The sequence below is a fragment of the Mytilus californianus genome, unplaced genomic scaffold, assembly GCF_021869535.1.
Source record: "Mytilus californianus isolate M0D057914Y unplaced genomic scaffold, xbMytCali1.0.p SCAF_1, whole genome shotgun sequence".
Taxonomy (NCBI): domain Eukaryota; kingdom Metazoa; phylum Mollusca; class Bivalvia; order Mytilida; family Mytilidae; genus Mytilus; species Mytilus californianus.
In genome coordinates this window covers 14830110-14851369 of record NW_026262581.1, presented here as the reverse complement: position 1 = coordinate 14851369, position 21260 = coordinate 14830110, and the positions used below count along the sequence as shown (strand labels likewise).

Below are 21260 nucleotides of genomic sequence, written 5' to 3'. Positions count from 1 at the left end.
ATATCTGTCGATACATTTATTTTTGGCATTGCACAAGTCATGTCTTCTTTGACTGTCCATGACGTTAAAATACTAAATCTCTGGGATGTGTTTTAGTTGATTTTAGTCTCTGATGCATGATTTTTTATTATTAATTGTTTTTGGCTTTTAACTAGCTGTCAGTAACTGCGAGTACTCTCAAATCATACTTTCTTGTTTATTTGACCTGTTGATACTAATTGTAATGCTTTTTTTGTTATTTAATGTTTACTTATTCAGGGTTATATCTGGTCTATATACAAGCTTTGATAAGTGTTTGGTATTACTATAAATTTTCACTTCTTCGTACTATGAACATCAAAATCATTTATTTTGTAAAAATATTTTTTTTCTCCATTTGAACTGTACACGTATACCTAACAACAAAATTATTTTCATTTACCTGTGTTTAAAGTAATTGCAAATGGCTGATATTTTTGTTCAAGCATATTGGTTTTCTTAAATTGTTTTACATTTCACAGCGGTATAACATGTTACTTTAACTATTCTTCCCTTAGTTTATTTATTTTGTATTTACATTGTATCATAGATCAAATTTATTTGTTCAGTGTGTGTTCACTGGTGTTAATATGTCTTTTGATTGAGTTAAGCCATTTCAATTGATATTTTATAGTGTTTCTTTCTATGTTGTGATGTTACACTATTGTTTCAGATAAGGGTGAAGGTTTGGTACCATTAAAACGTTTAAACCCGCTGTAATTGTTTGCACCTGTCCTAAGTCAGGAATCTGATGTTCAGTAGTTGTCGTTTGTTGATGTGGTTCATAAGTGTTTCTCGTTTCTCGTTTTTTATATAGATTAGACCGTTTGAATGGTTTTACTCTAGTAATTTTTGGGGCCCTTTATAGAATGCTGTTCGGTGTGAGCCAAGGCTCCGTGTTGAAGACCGTACTTTGACCTATAATGGTTTACTTTTATAAATTTTGACTTGGATGGAGAGTTGTCTCATTGACACTCATACCACATCTTCTTATATCTATAAACGTATATCAGAACTACAAAGTTCTGTGCCTATTTTGGGACTGTACACCATCTGATTAACCATCGGAATGACTTCCAATTGAAAGATTGTCAAAGGTCATGTGGACCAGTTTAAAGAAAATATTAATACAGGTATAAATAGACCAAAACGAGTACAATATTTGCGTGTTGTCACACACCGCGCGGGAGATGGTAATGGTCTCCATCCGTCCGGAACCGACACCAATAATCAAGAGACCATTTGACAGAAAGCTTGCATACTTGGTAGGATTATTTGCCATTATATTTTTTGATTTGACCATTTTTTTACCATTTTAACAGGAGTTATAGGACTTTCATGTTAAGTATTTTGTCATCTTGTGAATGCATCTCCAATTGGACTGTATATTGAAAGATCTCATACTTGCTAGGATTGTTAGCCATCGTGTGTAGTTAATCGTTTTGTACCGCCATTTTGATTCTACCTTTTTTTACAGGAGTTATGAGGCTTGGATAATTTTTGTCTCGCATCGACAAAGTTTTCACGTTTAAATATTGCCATTTTAATTTCAATAACTGCATTACACTATCAGAATTACATAACGTGAGACATATCTCGGTGTCAACAGTTTATTTGGAGTATTGAAGAAAATGGCACCTTTTGAACACAAGTCCAATTCTTCAAATATTTACAAATAGTACGCAGTACAAATGCGAATTGCTAAATTAATATTAAATATTAAGTAATTGCGCGTCTGGCATGGCGTACACAATTTTAAGCCTGGTATCTATGGTGAGTTTATGCAGTATTGATGGTCTTGTACAAGTTTGAAATCATAATTATACACTTCCGATTTTTCATCAGATTTTGCTTTCAAACCCGTAGTCTAAGATATGGTCGGTTTAATTATACTAGTCAACAAAAGAAACGATACAATGCAATGCATTTTCCATATATAATGAAAGTGGATACACTGTACCCAGGTAAATAATTGCCCAATTGGTCTAATATTTACAGTGTTATTTTCTTATCAAAACCATTGATTTAAGGCAAATACGCGATTTTTTTTCTTTCAATTTTTGTTAATTCAAAAATCGTAATGTTCACCCAAAAATTCAAAAATGGATATTAGAACTGAAAACTTTAAACTTAAACATGGTCTGCTTAAAATTTTGAATGCCTTTGCAGATATTTGAATAATTCTCATCTTCGAAATTAAGTGCCGACTTTTGTCATCATTTTTCGCAAAATAAATTTGACCCCTGTGTTCAATAATACCGTATTTTCTCACTTTCCAGTTTGGTCAGATTCTTTTAATCATATGCATTTGCCTTGCAAATGAATGTTTTTCATTGGATAATTTAACAGTTTTTCCTATTTATTATATTTTATGATAAATTGGGGTTCAAACTTATGTATCGTTACTTTTGTTGACTAGTTTATTTGAAAATCACAAAGTATTGTCAATCTATCGAATAACTTCCTGGAATTCTTTGTCTTTCTTTTATCAGAAATGTATTTTTAGTTTGTTCGATTGTTTGATTCAGTCTAAAGATTCTGATTATCTGTTGGTTGTTGATAAAGTTCAGTATTCTATCCTGATAATACTACGTTTGACACTATTGTCCTGTAGAATGTATTCTGTATCAACATAGAGTATTATCAAAGACTGCTCATGTAAGAACACAAAACACCCCTGTCAAATCGGGGTGACATTTTAAAACTTAGTTCTGATGTGATAATAATATTGGGAAGTTTCAAATTAAAGGAAGTAAGGAAGAAGACATTATATGAAAAGGAATTGAGAAAATATGATAATTCAATGTTATTAGGTCGTCTTTGCGCTTTATAACACAATCACCATTCTGTTATGTAAAAGTCAAGTGTTTCAAAATAGACAGTATCGGTGTCAATTGTTTAATCTTAACTATTCAACTCAATCTTAAAGATAATAATGATAGTATAACTTCATTTCTTTATGCAGAAAATGATAAAATAAAAATACTGTAGCAAACAATTAAACTAAGGAAGCTTTAAATAAGTAAGAATTTTGAAGAAAAAAAAAGACTGAATCAAATGTACGTGAGAAAATTCCAATCTGTAGATCTGCCTACTATAAAAGGTTATTTTTTCACATTTGCTTTACTTTTGTATCTGACAATTAAATTTAAGTAATCCCTATGGTTACGTCTTTATATGATTAATCATATTTCATTAATTTAGTGCTGAACCTAATAATCCTATCCTTTAATTCAGTTCTGGAGCAGTTGGACTGGTACATGAAGATACATTGTATTTCTAAGCCGGGAGAATACACAGTTCGTTTCTAAATTACCGAGGGAATCGTTCATTTGATAATAGATTATAACGATTGAAATGGGGAATTTAAAGGACAAAGGATACGTTTTTTTTTATCGGCGTTTTAAAAAAATATTTTTGTTCTATAGTAGAAACGATCTCCGTATCTATAAAGCAGTGAGAAGAAAAAAACCGTAAGTCGACGAACAGTAATTAAAACAATACCAGGGCAATAAAAACCATAAAAATAAACAAAAACAAAAAAAGCAAAAAAATGAGAATGGAAATGGGGAATGTGTCAGAGAGACAACCCGACCAAAGAGCAGAAAACAGCCCAAGGCCACCAATCATGGGTCTTCAACACAACGAGAAAATCCCGCTCCCCTATACCTCTAGCCAATGTAGAATAAACAAACACACAGCAATACGCACAGTAAAACTCATCAGTGTACTTCATCAATGTAAAAAAAAAAAAAAAAAAAAATACTGAACACGCAAGAAATAAATGGAAATAATAACAAGTTTTTGCTTGATATGTGTGCTTTTCTTAAAGTTAAATAGCTCACAGCAAATATTTTAAATAACTTAATAACCACTAAACAATTGTGAAACATCACGTTTGGGACCTTCTTAAATATCGTGTATTGTCTCTTTAAGAATGATGGTTGATGATACCTATAGCCGCAACGGTTACTTTTAAATGCAGAAACTTTCACAAAATATTGATAGAAAAAACTACAAAAAACATGAGAATGACTAAGTGCTACCAAAGAGTGGTCGAATGATACATTTATTATACTCTTGCAGATGTATGATAATTTCCTTTCTAAAAAAAGATCGTAGTCACAGTCGTAAATAAAAATCAATTGAATAAAGCTGATCGAAACTGTAAAGAATCATTTGCTGGTTGATAACTACATCTGGTGTCAAATATGACCGTCATCGTTGCTACAAAATGAAAAATTGACAAAAAATACTAATTCAAAATCTACAAATGCACGTGCGAGGTGAAATGTTACAAACTTTTAGTAAATAATAATTTAAAGGTTTTCTTGAAGCAGTGATGTTGGTGGACTTCAAACACGACTGACCGTGTTCCTACTAATCATAGAAAACAAAAATAAATTGTAGCATATTTTACGAAACTCAGCTAATACATGTACATGTATGCAAAAGATACCAAAGAGATATTAAAACTCATAAATCGAAAACAAACTGACAATGCCATGGCAAAAACGAAAACAAACTGACAATGCCATGGCAAAAACGAAAACAAACTGACAATGCCATGGCAAAAAACGAAAACGACGAAAAGACGAACAACAGTATACAAAACACAACATAGAAAACTAAAGACTGAGCAAAACGAACCCCTCCAAAAACCGGGATCATAGGAGAGCCGTAAGAGTAAGCAGATCCTGCTCCACTAGTGGAACCCGAGAAGGTATGATACGGGCACTGTTTTGATTCGTTGAATTTTACAATAAAAAAGGTATACAATATCTATCCTTACATGCTTCAGATGTTAATAAAACATTAGTTTGTCATACATCAGTATGTATATTTCTTAATTGTGTTTGACATACTTGCTTCAGAACTTCAAACTTCTTGCTTTTAATACAAAACAGCTAAACGACCAAAATATCCTTATTTAGAGATATTGTCTTTCATATTTACAACTAAGTTTTTACCCAAAAATATTGTTTGCTACAAGATGCCTTATGCAAAGTCTTTAAGATTTGAACCTGTGTAACATTTTTTGTTAATGCCTTAACTGATATAAATTTTCGTCCATAATGTGTAAAATTGCTATTTGGTCAAACATGTCAATTTCAACTGACTTTTTTGCACTAAAATGTCCAGACATATATTTATTCGTTGATGAATAAATCTAACATAGTTTGGAAAAGACTGAACAATTTTACTATTATTGAAAAATAAAGAGCAAAATAATGGCTCTTATCATACCTCCGGGTTTAAAATTTCTTAAAAATCATGTGAAGTACCAATTATTGCTACAAGTCTTTGGCTAAATGATCCATTGATGAGCCTCAATTCGTCCGAATTGGCTTAAATCCTTGGAACTTCCGTTATAGCCAGCATTACATGTGATTCTTAAACCAGGTCGATTTAAATGTGCAAAGAGAATCCAACATAATTATTGTCAATTATTTTTCGAGCCTTAGGTAGTTGTTTCATGTCCTTTGTTTTGGAGAGTGGTCATTGTTGACATTGGGAATAATCCAGTAGATGGCGTTTTAGTAACTCGTTTAATTTTGTCGTGAAACACACTGTGTGTGACAGCATACGAGAGGCGAAAGATACCAAAGGGATATAATAAATTGTTCAGCAGAATCAGAGTTATCTTATCATCTTGCTAAAAAAGAGGTGGAAAATACCAACGGAATATTCAAAACTCATTCGTCGAATTCAAACTTACAACGACATGGCAAAAATGGAAAGACGACCAAAAACAAACAATTGCACAAGTCTATATGGAAAACTAAAGACTGCTAAATTTTTATATCCTTTATGAAATTAAAAGAAGATGTGGTATGATAACCGGAGACAACTTTCCACTAGACTCCGAATTACGTAGAAGTTATTAACTATAGGTCAATGAACGGCTTCAACAATAAGCAAAACCCATACTGCATAACAAGCTACAAAAGGCCCCGACATAACAAATGTAAAACAATTCAAACAAGAAAACTACTGTCATAGCTGATTTATGTACAAAGCAATATTTTTGAAAAAGTGTTTTGTTCATTTTTAATTTTTCCAAAGTCATTGAATAGAATCGTATTGTGTTAACTTAAAACCATATCTGCACAAAATCCTTTTGTAAGTTTTACAACTGCACAAATAATGGTCACTTTGATAATATTTATTCAGACAGGTACATGTACGTTTCAAATTCAATAGAAACGTTCCGCTAGATTCCATATTTAAAGCGTAAATATAATTATTATACTTTGTAATTTCAATCTTGACAGGTATCAATTTCCAAATTATTTCATTTTCGTATTACTCCAAAACAGTTATACTGCAGCAGGAAATACAGAAATGGTTTTTGGATATTTACTTATATTACAGATGTTATGTAATATAATATGATTAGGATTTTTGGTGCACACTCTGTTAAACACTATATACAATTCACAAACTGAACAAATCAGTTTTAGCAGAAATTCAATTAATCTCGGGTGAAAGAAGTAACACATCGGTGTTATTATTTGTTTTAAAAAAAGTTTACATCATCGAATTCGTTATAGCGGCATTTGCTAAGATTTTTACAGTGTTATTAACAAAATTAAAAAGTTTGACATTGTATTCATGTTTCAAACAGTAAGTTAATTATACAATAACCATACCATATAATACTAAGGCAATGAAGTTTCCGGATTATCAGGAAAATGTGTGGCTCAAACCTGTTTGTGTTATATTTTTTGTGCTTTGTATCGATCTAATGAGTAACTGTTATGCCTTTTTCGATTAATGTTCATAGTTTGTTCTTATGTTGTACTGTTACATCACTGTCCCAGGTTACGGGGAGGGTTTGGCGTAATGCAGCAAACATGTTTCGCTTTCCTTTTCCTGTGACATTACATGAAAAACCCAAAGCCTCATTTATCTGGTTACATAAGCAAAGCCAAAGTGTGGTATACAATATGTAGGACAAACAGGACGGGAGGTTTTTAAACGAACACAGGAATATCTATACCGCTTCCGAAAACCTAAGAAATGTAAAAGTATAATTTATCAACATTTAGGTAAACACAACCACAATATTAAATTTATTAGATTTCAACCGCTCGAAACGATCCAGAAACAACAAGGGCAATCGCATAAACAATTTGAAGATTCTCGTAAAATTATCGAACTGTCTTGGATTAAACGACTTCAAACAGCTTATCCTCTGGGTCTAAATGACAATATACTTGGACAAGGGAACATATCTACAACTTCTTTTATTGATATCATGAACATTATGGATAAAAGACAACGAAATAATAGGTCTCGTGGTAAACGTATCAAACGAAATCAACGAATTAAACATCGTATAAATTATACACTTGGTAATCTCCTATCTATATTTAAAAAAAATGGTAGACATCAATTATTATGTAAACTGGGTCAAATACCAATTAGTAAATTACATGATATTTTCAAGGAGTGTGACACCATCTCTTTCTTCAGCCCGCTGTATGAATATTCGCGTATAATTATGGAACGCCATGACTGTCTTCTGATGTTGATTGTTTAATATGTTCGGTGCTTTATGCATTACGTTCAGTAGTATTTATATTTTGTTCAGTAGTTTTCATATTCTGTTCAGTAGTTTTGACATTATGTTCAGTAGTTTTGACATTATGTTCGGTGCTTTGGTTATTATGTTCAGTAGTTTCATTGTTATATGTAGTGGTATTTAAATTATGTTCGGTGCTTCTGACGTTATATTCAGTGCATTTTGCATTATGTTCAGTTCTTTCGACATTATGTTCAGTAGATTCAATATTATTTGCAGTACATTATGTATTACATTCAGTGGTCCATGTTTCTTTTTATTCGGTGGATTATTCATTATGTTCAGTAAAGCATCAGTATTATACTCGGTTAAATGGACTATATGTTCAGTAGTTGTATCATTATGATGATGCAGTAAAAATTGGGAAATCAATAACGGAAATTATCGGGAAAAAATACGAACGCGGACATTTTTGACGGACATTTTCTTCATGGACACTTTTACGGGATGGAATGAAAATGGAAGAAATGGAAGCAGTATTAAGGAAAAAATTACTCCTGACTTAATTTGTAAGATGTCATGATTGATTGATTGTTGTTTTCTGAACGTATAGTGGCAAATATTTCACGCATATTAATGACGGAGAGAAGAATTTTTAAACAAAAAATAAGAAGTTGCATGCATTGTCGTTGATACACCATGACTATAGAGAGACGACAAATAGACAAACAGCAAAAAATATATAAAAACATATTCTATAGCTTTTGTATTCCTAGTAGGTAACCCTTTTTATTGGTTGGTTGTAGCATACTAATCTCATGCACCGACTTATCGACTTTTAAGAGACCACGAAAAATCTCCTTCTGGATATTCTTATTGTATTCTGCATCCTACCCCGCTATTAGGCGCTTAAATATCTGATATTTATTTGAAATTACCCAAGATATATGAGGTTGTGGATGAGGTTTACAGAATAGAGAATAATGCCCCTACCCCCCAAAAAAGAGAAGGTGGGCAAAAAATAAAGAATAGAGAATAAAGGGGTGCTTTAAAAAAAATGTTTTAAACTTTGGAAAAAAGTGATTACAGAATTAAATGATTAACAGAATAACTAAACTTTTTCTGCATACCGAATTTATTATTGATATGGAATGAAATGTTGAACTGGTCGTAATCAGAACTGGTTAATTTATGTTACCATGCAAATTATGTACATTCGATATTTTCCTCGAAAATCACGATCTTGCACGAGAAAACAAATCTTGACGTACTATTTCGTCCACTATTGCAGACAAAGATAATCTTACATTCTTCTCCTGAATTGTGTCAGAAATTATTACAACAAAGATAAAACAGTTCGTTATAGACTTCAGACAAAAATGACAGCAAAAAGCTCTGCAATAGCAGAAAAACCAGAAAACAACTAGTCATAAATTTCTTACATTCAAAGAGCTACATTGAAATTTATGCTGGTATGCAAGGGTATAGAATGAAATATTGTACAAAGTGCTACAAAAAATGAACATTGAGTATCAGTATGATTGTCATTTTAAAATCATTTATTAAGATTTTTAATCTTCCAAATGCAAGCTGTATACACAAAAACTAACTAGGTCTAAGTGTAAATATGATTACCATAGACTGTCTATTAGACAGGTAATGAATATCAAAATACAAAGTGCAAAACTTTAATTATGTGCAAATTTTCACCATTTCTGTACAGTTATGGTTCTTATTATTTTAAAGTAATGCATAAAACATGACCCCTTTTGTTTAATAAGAGACTAGTAACTTCCCAAACCAATAACTTAATATCTGTTCTTGAACAGAGCGTTTAAAAACATATTTCTTGATTTAGTCTCTAGATCTACCAAAGATAGCCAGAATGAAGAGGAATAGATTGACAATATCCAGATACAGGTTCGAGGCTAATCCGTGTTACCATGAATTATCATTGATATGGTCATATTTATGAATCAACTTTCTCTATTCTGTGAACCTCATCCACAACCTCATTTATCTTGGGTTATTTCAAATAAATATCTGATATTTAAGCGCGGGGTAGGATGCAGAATACTACAGGAGTATCTGCAAGGAGATTTTTCGTGGTCTCTTAAAAGTCGGTGCATGAGATTAATATGTTACAACCAACCAACAAAAAGGGTTACCTACTAGGAATACAAAAGCTATAGAATATGTTTTTATATTTTATTTTTTGCTGTTTGTCTTTTTGTCGTCTCTCTAAGGTCATGGTGTACCAACGATAACGCATGCAACTTCTTATTTCTTGTTTGAAAATTATTCTCTCCGTCATAAATATGCGTGAAATATTTGCCACTGTACGTTCAGAAAACAGCAAACAATCAATCAATCATGACATCTTACAAATTAAGTCAGGAGTATTTTTTTTTCCTTGTGAAAATTGCCAACGTCAACGTAAACCAAACCAATTTAATACTGCTTCCATTTTTTCCATTTTCATTCCTGATCCCGTAAAAGTGTCCATGAAGAAAACGTCCGTCGAAAATATCCGCGTTCGTTTTTTTCTGAAAATTTCCGTTATTGATTTCCCGACTTTCACTGCATCATCATAATGATACAACTACTGAACATTTAGTTCATTGAACCGAGTATAATACTGATGTTTTTACTGAACATAATGAATAATCTACCGAATATAAAGAAACCGGGACCACTGAAGATAATACATAATGTACTGAAAATAATATTGAATCTACTAAACATAATGTCGATGGTTCTGAACATAATGAAAAATGCACTGAATATAACCTCAGAAGTACCGAACATAATTTAAATACCACTGCATATAATAATAAAGCTACTGAACATAATAACCAAAGCACCGAACATAATGTCAAAACTACTGAACATAATGTCAAAACTACTGAACATAATATGAAAACTACTGAACAAAATATAAATACTACTGAACGTAATGCATAAAGCACCGAACATAGTTAACAATCAACATCAGAAGACAGTCATGGCGTTCCATATATAATAACAGCTTTTTGCCACCATAGGCTGTTCCCTCGTATCGACAAACCTGAAGATCATAAACGTCATTTTCTAAAAATTTTAAATAGATTAGCAGAGGTATATTGATTTTATCAACTTATCTAGTATATTTAATGATTCTACCGTTCAAAACTTCATACCTCCCTATTTTGATAACACAGAACCACCTATTATTTCATCGAAGATTAGAAATGTTCCCTATGGCCATATGTTATTATCGTCCAGGACAGAGAGGTTAAAAACTTTTTGAAAAAAAGGACCAAAATATCGTCTTCCATCTAAAATAGATTGGAAACAGTGTCGTCAGGGCACCAAAGATGCTCTTTCCTCTTTTTGTAAAAATTGGTGTAAACGGGAAAAATCTGATAAAAAATCTCTTGATTCTTATTTAAATAAATGTATGAATGTGGTAGATAATAGAATATCACATTTTGAAAATAATTTAGAAGTAAATAATAGAGTACATAATACGCCTATTTCCAGAATAAGAAATAAACTTCAAGAACTTTCAAAGCGGTTTGTGTTTGTACCGGCCGACAAAGCAGCCAACAATGTGGTGGTGGTATGCCGTAAATACTACAGGACGTTCTTAAGAATGAAATTTTAAATTTATCTACATATAAGTCCATGCGCCCCACAGAGAGTCATATAGTTAACAAACATATCATAACCACATCACAGCTTAAGGCTTCTTTTGAACATTTGAAGGTCCCTACTATGTATTGGTTACCTAAACTACACAAAAAACCAGTAAAATATCGTTTCATCTCGGCCTCTAGTAAGTGTTCTACAACTAATTTTTCAGTGGTTTTAACAAGTTCCTTAACTATATATACTATCAAAGAGCTTATCATTAACTATTGTAATAAAATATATGAAAATAGTGGAATTAACTATTTTTGGAGTGTAAACAAATTCTTTGGATGAATTAGATAAATTACGTGCTTTTGATGGTCCGTTTGATTCTGTTGACAGTTTTGACTTTTCTACTCTTTACACCACACTTCCATACAATCTTATCAAACAAAAATTTGACTATTTGATTTAATGGTCGTTTGGTAAATCTGAATGCAAATATATTTTCTGCAACTCATTTAAAGCCTTCTTCTCTAATGAGAAAGGTAAATATGCTAGATATACTTACTGGAGGTGTGATGAGATGATTGAAGCTGTTAATTTTCTCCTTGATAATATTTATGTACGTTTCGGCAACAAAGTTTATCGACAGATTGTAGGTATTCCTATGGGCACTAATTGCGCCCCTTTTATAGCAGACTTGTTTTTGTACTGTTATGAATCACAGTTTATGACCAAACTCAGTAAAGACCCGTCTAAACTGCATTTAATTGATAAATTCAACACCACCTACCGTTATCTTGATGATATTTTTTCGTTAAATAATCAAGATATTTGACAATATACTACCGAAATTTACTCAAAGGAACTTACTTTAGATAAATCAAATTTAAACGGTAAAAACTGTCCTTTCCTAGATTTATATATTTCGGTTTTACACGGGAAACTCCACACTAAAATTTACGACAAAAGGGACGATTTTTCGTTCCTTATTGTTAATTTTCCCTTTTTGGATGGTGATGTTCCTTTGGTACTATCTTACGGTGTTTATATTTCACAACTCGTTCGCTATGCCCGTGTCTGTTGTGACGTTTTTGATTTTAACGAACGTAATCTATGTATTACTGGTAAATTATTAAGCCAGGGATTTCGTTACCACAAATTACTTAAAACCTTTACTGAATTCTTCCACAGATATAAAGATTTGGTTTTGAAGTTTGGTTGTACCTGTAGAAAACTTCTTTCAAACGGGATTGCACATCCTCATTTTTACGGCAATATTGTTTACCGTGCCCGGAAATTTAGAAACGATCCTGGTAAACTTATCGACCCTTTAATAAAAAAACTTAATTTAAAAGGTTACCAATTCAACACTGTTAATAGATCATTAAATATTGTTTTTATTGGTACTAATATTGATTTTGTTATCAGTAAATTAAAAGCAAACTAAATATTATTGTTATATACATATACACATTAATGAATCTACAATCTGTCGATACTTGTATCTTGGCATTGCACAAGGTCATGTTTTTCTCTGACTGTTTATGACGTCTTTACACTAAATCCATTGGATGTTGGATGTGTACGGACTGATAATTTAGCCTTAGATGCATGATTTTTTCATTAGTTGCTAGTGGCTTTGAACTAGCTGTCAGTAACTGCGAGTTCTCTCAGATCTGTACTTAGTGTCTTTTTGTTGTTTTCATGTACAAGTACCCGCCCACGTCCACTTGTATTTGTAGTATTTGTATTTTTATCCATCTGATGAGTTAAGCCTCTTTCAACTGATTTTTATAGTTCGTTCTTATGTTGTACTGTTACACCACTGTCCCAGGTTAGGGGGAGGGTTGGGATCCCGCTAACATATTTAACCCCGCCACATTCCATATGTGCCTGTCCCAAGTCAGGAGCCTGTAATTGAGTGGTTGTTGCTGTTGATTATATGCTTTATTTGTTTATTGTTTTGTACAGTTCTTGTAGTGTCCTGTTGCACCACTAACCCAGGATTAGGGGGAGGGTTGGGATCCCGCTAACATGTTTAACCCCGACACATTCTGTATGTATGTGCCTGTCCCAAGTCAGGAGCCTGTAATTCAGTGGTTGTCGTTTGTTTATGTGTAACATATTTGTTATTCTTTCATATTTTGTACATAAATTAGGCCGTTAGTTTTCTCGTTTGAATTGTTTTACATTGTCATTTCGGGGCCTTTTATAGCTGACTGTGCGGTATGGGCTTTGCTCATTGTTGAAGGCCGTACGGTGACCTATAGTTGTTAATTTCTGTGTCATTTGGTCTCTTGTGGAGAGTTGTCTCATTGGCAATGATACCACATCTTCTTTTTTTATATTTAATCCCACCACATTTTGTATGTGTCTGACCCAAATCAGGAGTCTGTAACTCAGTGGTTGTCGTTTGTTGCTGTGTATCTTTTTTGTTTTCCGTTTATTGATTTGTTAATAAATCAGGCCATTAGTTTTCTCGTTTGAATTGTTTTACAATCGTCATTTAGGGGCCTCTTATAGCTTACTATGCTGTATGAATTTTTGCTCACTGTTGAATGACGTATGGTAACCTATAGTTGTTAAATTTCATGTCTTTTGGTCTCTAGCGGAGAGTTGTCTCGTTGGCAATCTTCTTATTTTTATGTAGATTGTGCAGGTTGTTCTCTCTTTAGCATATAAGCTCTTATAAGCATAACGTACAAATTCTTTATTCCAAAAGCAACACAGCTTATAGGTATCAAGTACAATACATATTATTATTATACTCCACGTTTATGATTGTAACGCTTATCTAGCTGTAGAAACTTTTTTTTACTTACTTTTGGTTCCCCATTCACAAAAATGACTTACTCGTATAAGGTGATAATATTTCCATGAAGAAGCAGCAGTAAATCCTCCGGTACTTACTGTAACCACAAAAGAAATTGTATCTTATTCCAAGGAAAAATTGAAGAATGAATACATTGTATATATCATAGATCAAATTTATTTGTTCAGTGTATGTTCACTGGTGTTAATATGTCTTTTGATTGAGTTAAGCCATTTCAATTGATATTTTATAGTGTGTTGTGATGTTACACTATTGTTTCAGATAAGGGTGAAGGTTTGGTACCATTAAAACGTATAAACCCGCTGCAATTTTTTGCACCTGTCCTAAGTCAGGAATCTGATGTTCAGTAGTTGTCGTTTGTTGAGGTGGTTCATACGTGTTTCTCGTTTTTTTTATATAGATAAGACCGTTAGTTTTCCCGTTTGAATGGTTTTACACTAGTAATTTTTGGGTCCCTTTATAGCTTGCTGTTCGGTGTGATCCAAGGCTCCGTGTTGAAGACCGTACTTTGACCTATAATGGTTTACTTTTATAAATTTTGACTTGGATGGAGAGTTGTCTCATTGGCACTCATACAACATCTTATATCTACATATATTGATATCTACGGAAGCCGGTTAGTGTCAGGGTGGAGTTTTATTTTTAAGTCGTTATAACGACTAAGCTAACTTGTTATAACAACATAGCTAACTTGTTATAACGACTTAGCTTATTTAACTCGTAATAACAACTTAGCTAACTTGTTTAAACAACTTAGCTTACTCGTTTAAACAACTTAGCTTACTCGTTTAAAAAACTTAACTAACTCTTAAAACGACTTAGCTAACTCGTTATAACGACTTAGCTAGCTCGTTATAACAACTGAGCTAACTCGTTAAAATGACTTAGCTTATCTAACTCGTTATAACAACTTAGCTAATTTGTTTAAACGAGTTAGCTAAATCGTTTAAACAAATTAGCTAAGTTGTATAAACGAGTTAGCTAAGTTGTTGAAACGAGTTAGCTAAGTTGTTTAAACGAGTTAGCTAAGTTGTTTAAACGAGTTAGCTAAGTTGTTTAAAAGAGATAGCTTAGTTGTTTAAACGAGTGAGATAAGTCGTTATAACAAGTTAGCTAAGTCGTTTTAACGAGTTAAGTTGTTTACACGAGTTAGCTAAGTCGTTATAACGAGTAAGCTAAGTTGTTATAACGAGTTATATAAGCTAAGTCGTTATAACAAGTTAGCTAAGTCGTTATAACAAGTAAGATATAACGACTTAAAAATAAAACTCCACCCTGACACTAACCGGCTTCCGTGGATATCAGACTTCACTAATTTACATTGATATGTCTTTCTGTCACCATTGAAGAATATGATTTTCTTTGAAAATAGGTCATTACTCTATCTCATGGCTCAGCGAAAGACATTTAATGTCACCCTCGCGTGTAGATTATAATTCAATAACCTGTCAACGTAAATATCAATAAACATCTTGCTCGACTTCATAAAATTAGTTTCAATTTACAATTTATAAGACAATAATAAAAGAACAGTTAGTATACAGTCCGCCAAAAGTTAAGCACCACCTATCTTTGTTGCAGCGATTTTTTTTTCCATTTAAAAAAAAACAGTTAATCCTCGAAAAAGAGAAAATATTCATGTAGCAATTTTGCTAACATATGCCATAAACAAACCATAAACTTAAATTTGGTCACTGATGCAGGTTCTATGCATTTGAATTTTGCGTTCTTGGAAATAGTGAAAATTACACATATCAGAAACGGAATTTAAGTTTTACTTTGAATTTATTTTTTTACAACAATTAATCACCCAAAATCATTAAAAGTCTCTACAAATAATCTTTGGTATGTTCGGCAAATTTAATGTCAATATTTAAGTCAATAGGATGTGTAACCACCTCTCTTCCGGTACAGTTCCATAACACCGCGTCTCATACTCTGTACAAGCCTTCTGAACTTTAGTTGAGCAAATTTATTCCATTCATCAACAATTGCTCCTCTTAAATCGCCAAGATTTTGCAAAGGTGGATCTCTGCGATTGAGATTTCTGCCAATGGCATCCCAGACATGTTCAATAGGGTTCAATTCTGAAGACATGGAAGGTCAAAAGATAGTGTCAATGGCTTCTTGATCTTTGTAATCGGTTACAATCCTTGCCCTGTGTGGTCTAGCGTTGTTGTCCATGTACGAGGGTCTTGACGCAAGTTGGGGATTCTCAAAATGAGGGACTACAATGTTTCTAAGCACCAAAACCCTGTATGTCTGTCTGTTCATGTTACCCTGCAAAATATGCATACCCAGCTTACAACAGTATGAGAAGAAACCCCTTACTGTAACACCACTGCTTTCGTTGGGCAATGGTTGTTTTGGTGATAAGCAGTTTTATTTCCCCACCAAACTCGTATTCTGCCGTCTATTGGTCGAAACAGAAACCAACTCTCATCTGACCAATGCATATTTTGCCAGGTTCTCATGTTCCAGCGTCGATGGTCATTAGCCCTTTGAAACCTGATTATACGGTGCCTGGCTGTTAGGGCACGTCTTTTGACAACACGACTATAAGTTATATGGTTCGCTACTGACCCCCTACGGATCCATAGAGGGTCAGTAGTTAACCGTATAACGAATTTATCGCACGCGATACTTTTTCTGCAGCGTTTTGTAAAAAAATAAACAATGAAAGACAAAAACATCAATAGATGACGTCACCATTAACAGTAGACGTGACGTCATGAACCCACTATGGAATTTACTAACCCCCTACGGATCCATAGGGGGTCACCACGTGACGGCGTTAATCCAATCACAACGTGATATTTTACCCGCGGTGCGATAAGTGCTCTTAGGTAGCCTCTATGAAGTCGACGGACCAATATACGAACACTTACACAACCACCTGGAGGCCAGTGGTGTCTAAGCTATGGGGTAGGGGTAAATGGGTTGGCTTTAGCATGACCAATAAGTAGTCTGTCATCACGATTGGTAGTTAAACGGGGTCTTCCGGACCTTGGTCTATCATTTACAGTTCCTGTGTCAATATGACGTTGTAAAAATCGGATAATGACGGTGCGATTAACATTGAAATGGTTGCCAATGCTCCTAGTGCTCTTACCGGCATTTGACATGTCAATTGCTTGTCAACGTTCAGCATATCCAGAAATCAACGCCACTTTGCTTATTTGAATATTATACTAAAGAAATCGGATACGGGTCACGGAAATTATATTGAAATGATAGGGAATTTTGAAAAAATGTCTGTTTTAACTTTGATTTAAGTGATAGACAGGTTGCCGGGGCAGAAAATAAATATACACAACAATATACACCATTTAAACGAAATATAATGACTGTCGTTGCAAAAATCAAGGTTCCTGAGCTATTTTAAAAATCGAAGCGAGAGGCTTTTAACATTGCAGTATAAAATACAGGCTAAAATGGCTGAAACGTCAAATTTGCAAACTTCGTGTTGAAAATTGGCTAACATGGTCATTAGAAATACAGGTTGCCGGGGTGAAACTTGAAACTTGAATGTCCAAAGAATAAGCAAGTCCAAACCTTGTATGTGTAGTCGTTGAACTCTAGGTTCCCACATTTAGTTAAAATGCCTCTATTTCAAGAAGAATAAACTCACGAAAACACGAAAAATTCACTAAATTCGCGTTCATTGTTTTGATTTTGACCGCCTGACAACTTTACGGAAATATCAGAGTGATTGTAAACAAGGACTCTGTGACGGGCAACTTATAATATCCGTGTTTTAAAGATTTTAATGATATCAAGCCAGTCCACTTCAAACTATTATCACGTGGTACAATTCTCATTTACATATTATGAATATTAATTAGCAAAAGTACTACTAATTTCTGGCTATGGTCACAGATAACTTACCGCTTGCCATATTTCACAGTGACTTGGTGAAGGTCAAATTTCACCTGTACGCGAGACAGTAGGAAAATGATTTAAAGGCATCGAAACAGTGTATTTGTTAAAGTGCAGATGACCTTTAATAAAAGGTTGCTTGGCGGGTATATCGGAGTTTAATTTTTTTGGTCGTAATGAATTTTCTTAGTGTATGCTATAGGCAATTCATTACACCAAACATAAATATTTTTTCGCAATAGTTAAAAAAATATTGACAGTTATATTTAGGTGGTGCTTAACTTTTGGCGGACTGTATATAATAAATTTAATAACACACAGCCGAGAGGGTGAAAGGGCAGATTGTTACCCCATGAAAAATCATTGTCAACCTTAATTGGCTTTGCCACCGACTCTAACCGAGTGTGTTAATCACCCTAACACCTTCATCCGAGGGCAGTATGTTTTTTTTTTATTATACTGAAAGCCTTATGATACAAATGTGCACTATGTTATTAGAAGGACAATTGTAAAAAAAATAACGTCATAAATTAAGATAAATATATTCTAGAACACTTACAACACCAACAACACTACGGAAATGATGTAGAAATAAGAATCGGTAAACCTCGACCGGATCGGGTGTTAATTGTAATCGGCAAAAACGTTGTGCTCAGCGGGTATAAGCACCTGTTGCTAATAACATCACATGTTGCTATGGGTGGGCGGGGCTTATGAAAGGTTAGTGAAAATTAACAAATGCCGCATGTCCAATGAAATGAATGGATAATATAAGAAATTTGCATAAAGTATAATAATATAACATTACACGACTGTATTCATAAGGGGACGACCATTTGATATTCGAGAAAAATGAAAATAAAAATTCTGCCAAACAAAATGAAGGAAATAGTTGTGTACAAAATAGAAAAAATGAGCCAGACTAGCAACACGGACAATTCTACTTTCTGTTTTAAAGACCTTTCAAAATCTTCTGGTTTTGTCAGATTGATACATACCTTCAAACATTGGAAGGATGAAATTTCATTGGCTGATGTAAAACTGTGTAGCATCACCACTGGATAATAGGTACCCCGAAGCGGTGGAAAAAAATGTGAAGTCAGGTAAATAGAATACATTGTATATACTTTTTGCTATCATTGTTTCTTTGCTTCGGGGGTACCTATACCCGGTGATGCTGCTACACAGTGTGTAATAATTATAAAAACAGATAGTAAAAGGGAGTATTGTCATTGTAAGCAAAGCTTAGATACAGGATCAGTATTTTATTCAGATTGTATGAAATTAACAAACCCAACAGTTAAAAAAACAAACATGTGTACCATGTTAATCTGTTCAGCGCCCTGAAAAATTCTAACTATTGGGAACCGATGGAAATTCCGTGTTTAACAGTCCATTTTATGTTGATTTGTATATATATAAAAAGAAGATATGGTATGATTACCAATGAGACAACTCTCCACTAGAGACCAAATGACACAGAAATTAACAACTATAGGTCACCGTACACCGTACAGCCTTCAACAATGAACAATGCCTATTCCGCACAGTCAGCTATAAAAGGCCCCGAAATGACAATGTAAACAATTCAAATGAGAAAACTAACGGCCTAATTTATGTACAAAAAAAAGAACAAAAAACAAATATATAACACATAAACAAACGACAACCAATGAATTACAGGCTCCTGACTTGGGATAGGCACATACATACAGAATGGCGGGGTTAAACATGTTAGCGGGATCCCAACCCTCCCCCTGACCTGGGACAGTGGTGTAACAGTACAACATAAGAACGGACTATAAAAATCAGTTGAAAGAGGCTTAACTCATCAGATGGATAAAATTACAAATAATACAAGTGGACGTGGCCGGGTGCGTGTACATCCAAACAACAAAAAGACACTAAGTACAGATCTGAGAGTACTCGCAGTTACTGACAGCTAGTTCAAAGCCACTAACAAAATAAAAAAAATCATGCATCTAAGGCTAAATTATCAATCCGTACACATCCAACATCCAATGGATTTAGTGTAAAGACGTCATAAACAGTCAGAGAAAAACATGACCTTGTGCAATGCCAAGATACAGGTATCGACAGATTGTAGATCCATGAATGTGTATATGTATATAACAATCATATACAGTTTGCTTTTTATTTACTGATTATTAAAATCAATATTAGTACCAATAAAAACAATATTTAATGATCTAATTACAGTGTTGAGTTGGTAACCTTTTAGAATAAGTTTATTTAAAGGTCATTTTTTTATTTTTTTATTTTCAGAGTTGGCATCTGGTTCATATTGTTTTTAATCCTACAGGACTACAGTATATTACATAAGAACTGGAGCTAAATATTGTTATTACGGTTGCTGTTCTAAGATTTTACCAGATCCATGTTGTGGTTTTGTACCTAACTTTGATAATACAGACTACTACTCAGTATACCACTCAACTTTGTATGTTCTACCTAATACTAGTATAAGATAGCTTGATTATCGCTGTTCAACTCACTTGTATGTAACAAGATTGGTAAATTTCGGTACAGTAGAAGAGAGGCGAACGATAATTGATATTATAAACTCACAAGTCGAAAACGAACTGACAACTCCATGGAAAAAACCGAAAAAAGCAAAAAACAAACAATGGTAGAAAAAACACAATATAAAAAACTAAAGAACAAGTAACAAAAATCCAACTAAAAAACCGGATGTGATCTAATGGCTCCGGAAGGGTAAGCATATTCTGCTCAACATGTGGCACCCGAAACATGTCGTTCTTCTGCTCATAATGCTGTTCTATCATTTGTCACTATATAATAAAAATAAAGGTTAAATTACGATTATTAAAAGTAATTTTGTTCATATTTCTATCAAATCGCAAACGTATCTATGACATTTTATGTCTAATTTATTAGTAGGTAGACATGACAGTTATACAAGATAATGGAATAATTCTATTAAACATACGAACCCATTTGTATTCGGCATATTTTGCATACAAGAAAAACAATGAAATAAATTACATATGACTGTAAGAAAAAACAAATATCTATCAATGCTTTTATTTTTTTTGGTTTTCAAACCGATAACGTGTCCACGTATAACTGGCCATAGACAATTTCAATTTCCCCTATTTGTTCAGTATAACGTTTTGTCTCATTTGAAAAATCACTCATAATCTTTGGTGTGTGCAATGATCAGTACAAGTCCCAAAATATATCAAAGGTTTAGGAAAATGATACTGTCCCAGTTGATAAATTAAGCCAATACACATCCCTAATGGTATGGATAACTCTATCCTTTCATATCCATCCCATTTAAACTAATGAGAAAGGAAAGGGAAAGAAATTAAGGAAAAATACACTATAATTAAAGGGAAC

At 33.3% G+C, this 21260-nt stretch overlaps 1 long non-coding RNA gene across 2 annotated transcripts in view; it reads left to right on the top strand.

Moving 5' to 3' along the window:
* Positions 1-6285: 6285 nt before the first annotated feature.
* LOC127711443 (uncharacterized) overlaps positions 6286-21260 on the top strand; it is a 35682-nt gene continuing 20707 nt past the window's right edge. For both annotated transcript variants that reach the window (XR_007986714.1, XR_007986725.1), the window contains exons 1-2: positions 6286-6400; positions 20163-20337. This is a non-coding gene — a long non-coding RNA (uncharacterized LOC127711443). The remainder of the gene's footprint in view (positions 6401-20162; positions 20338-21260) is intronic.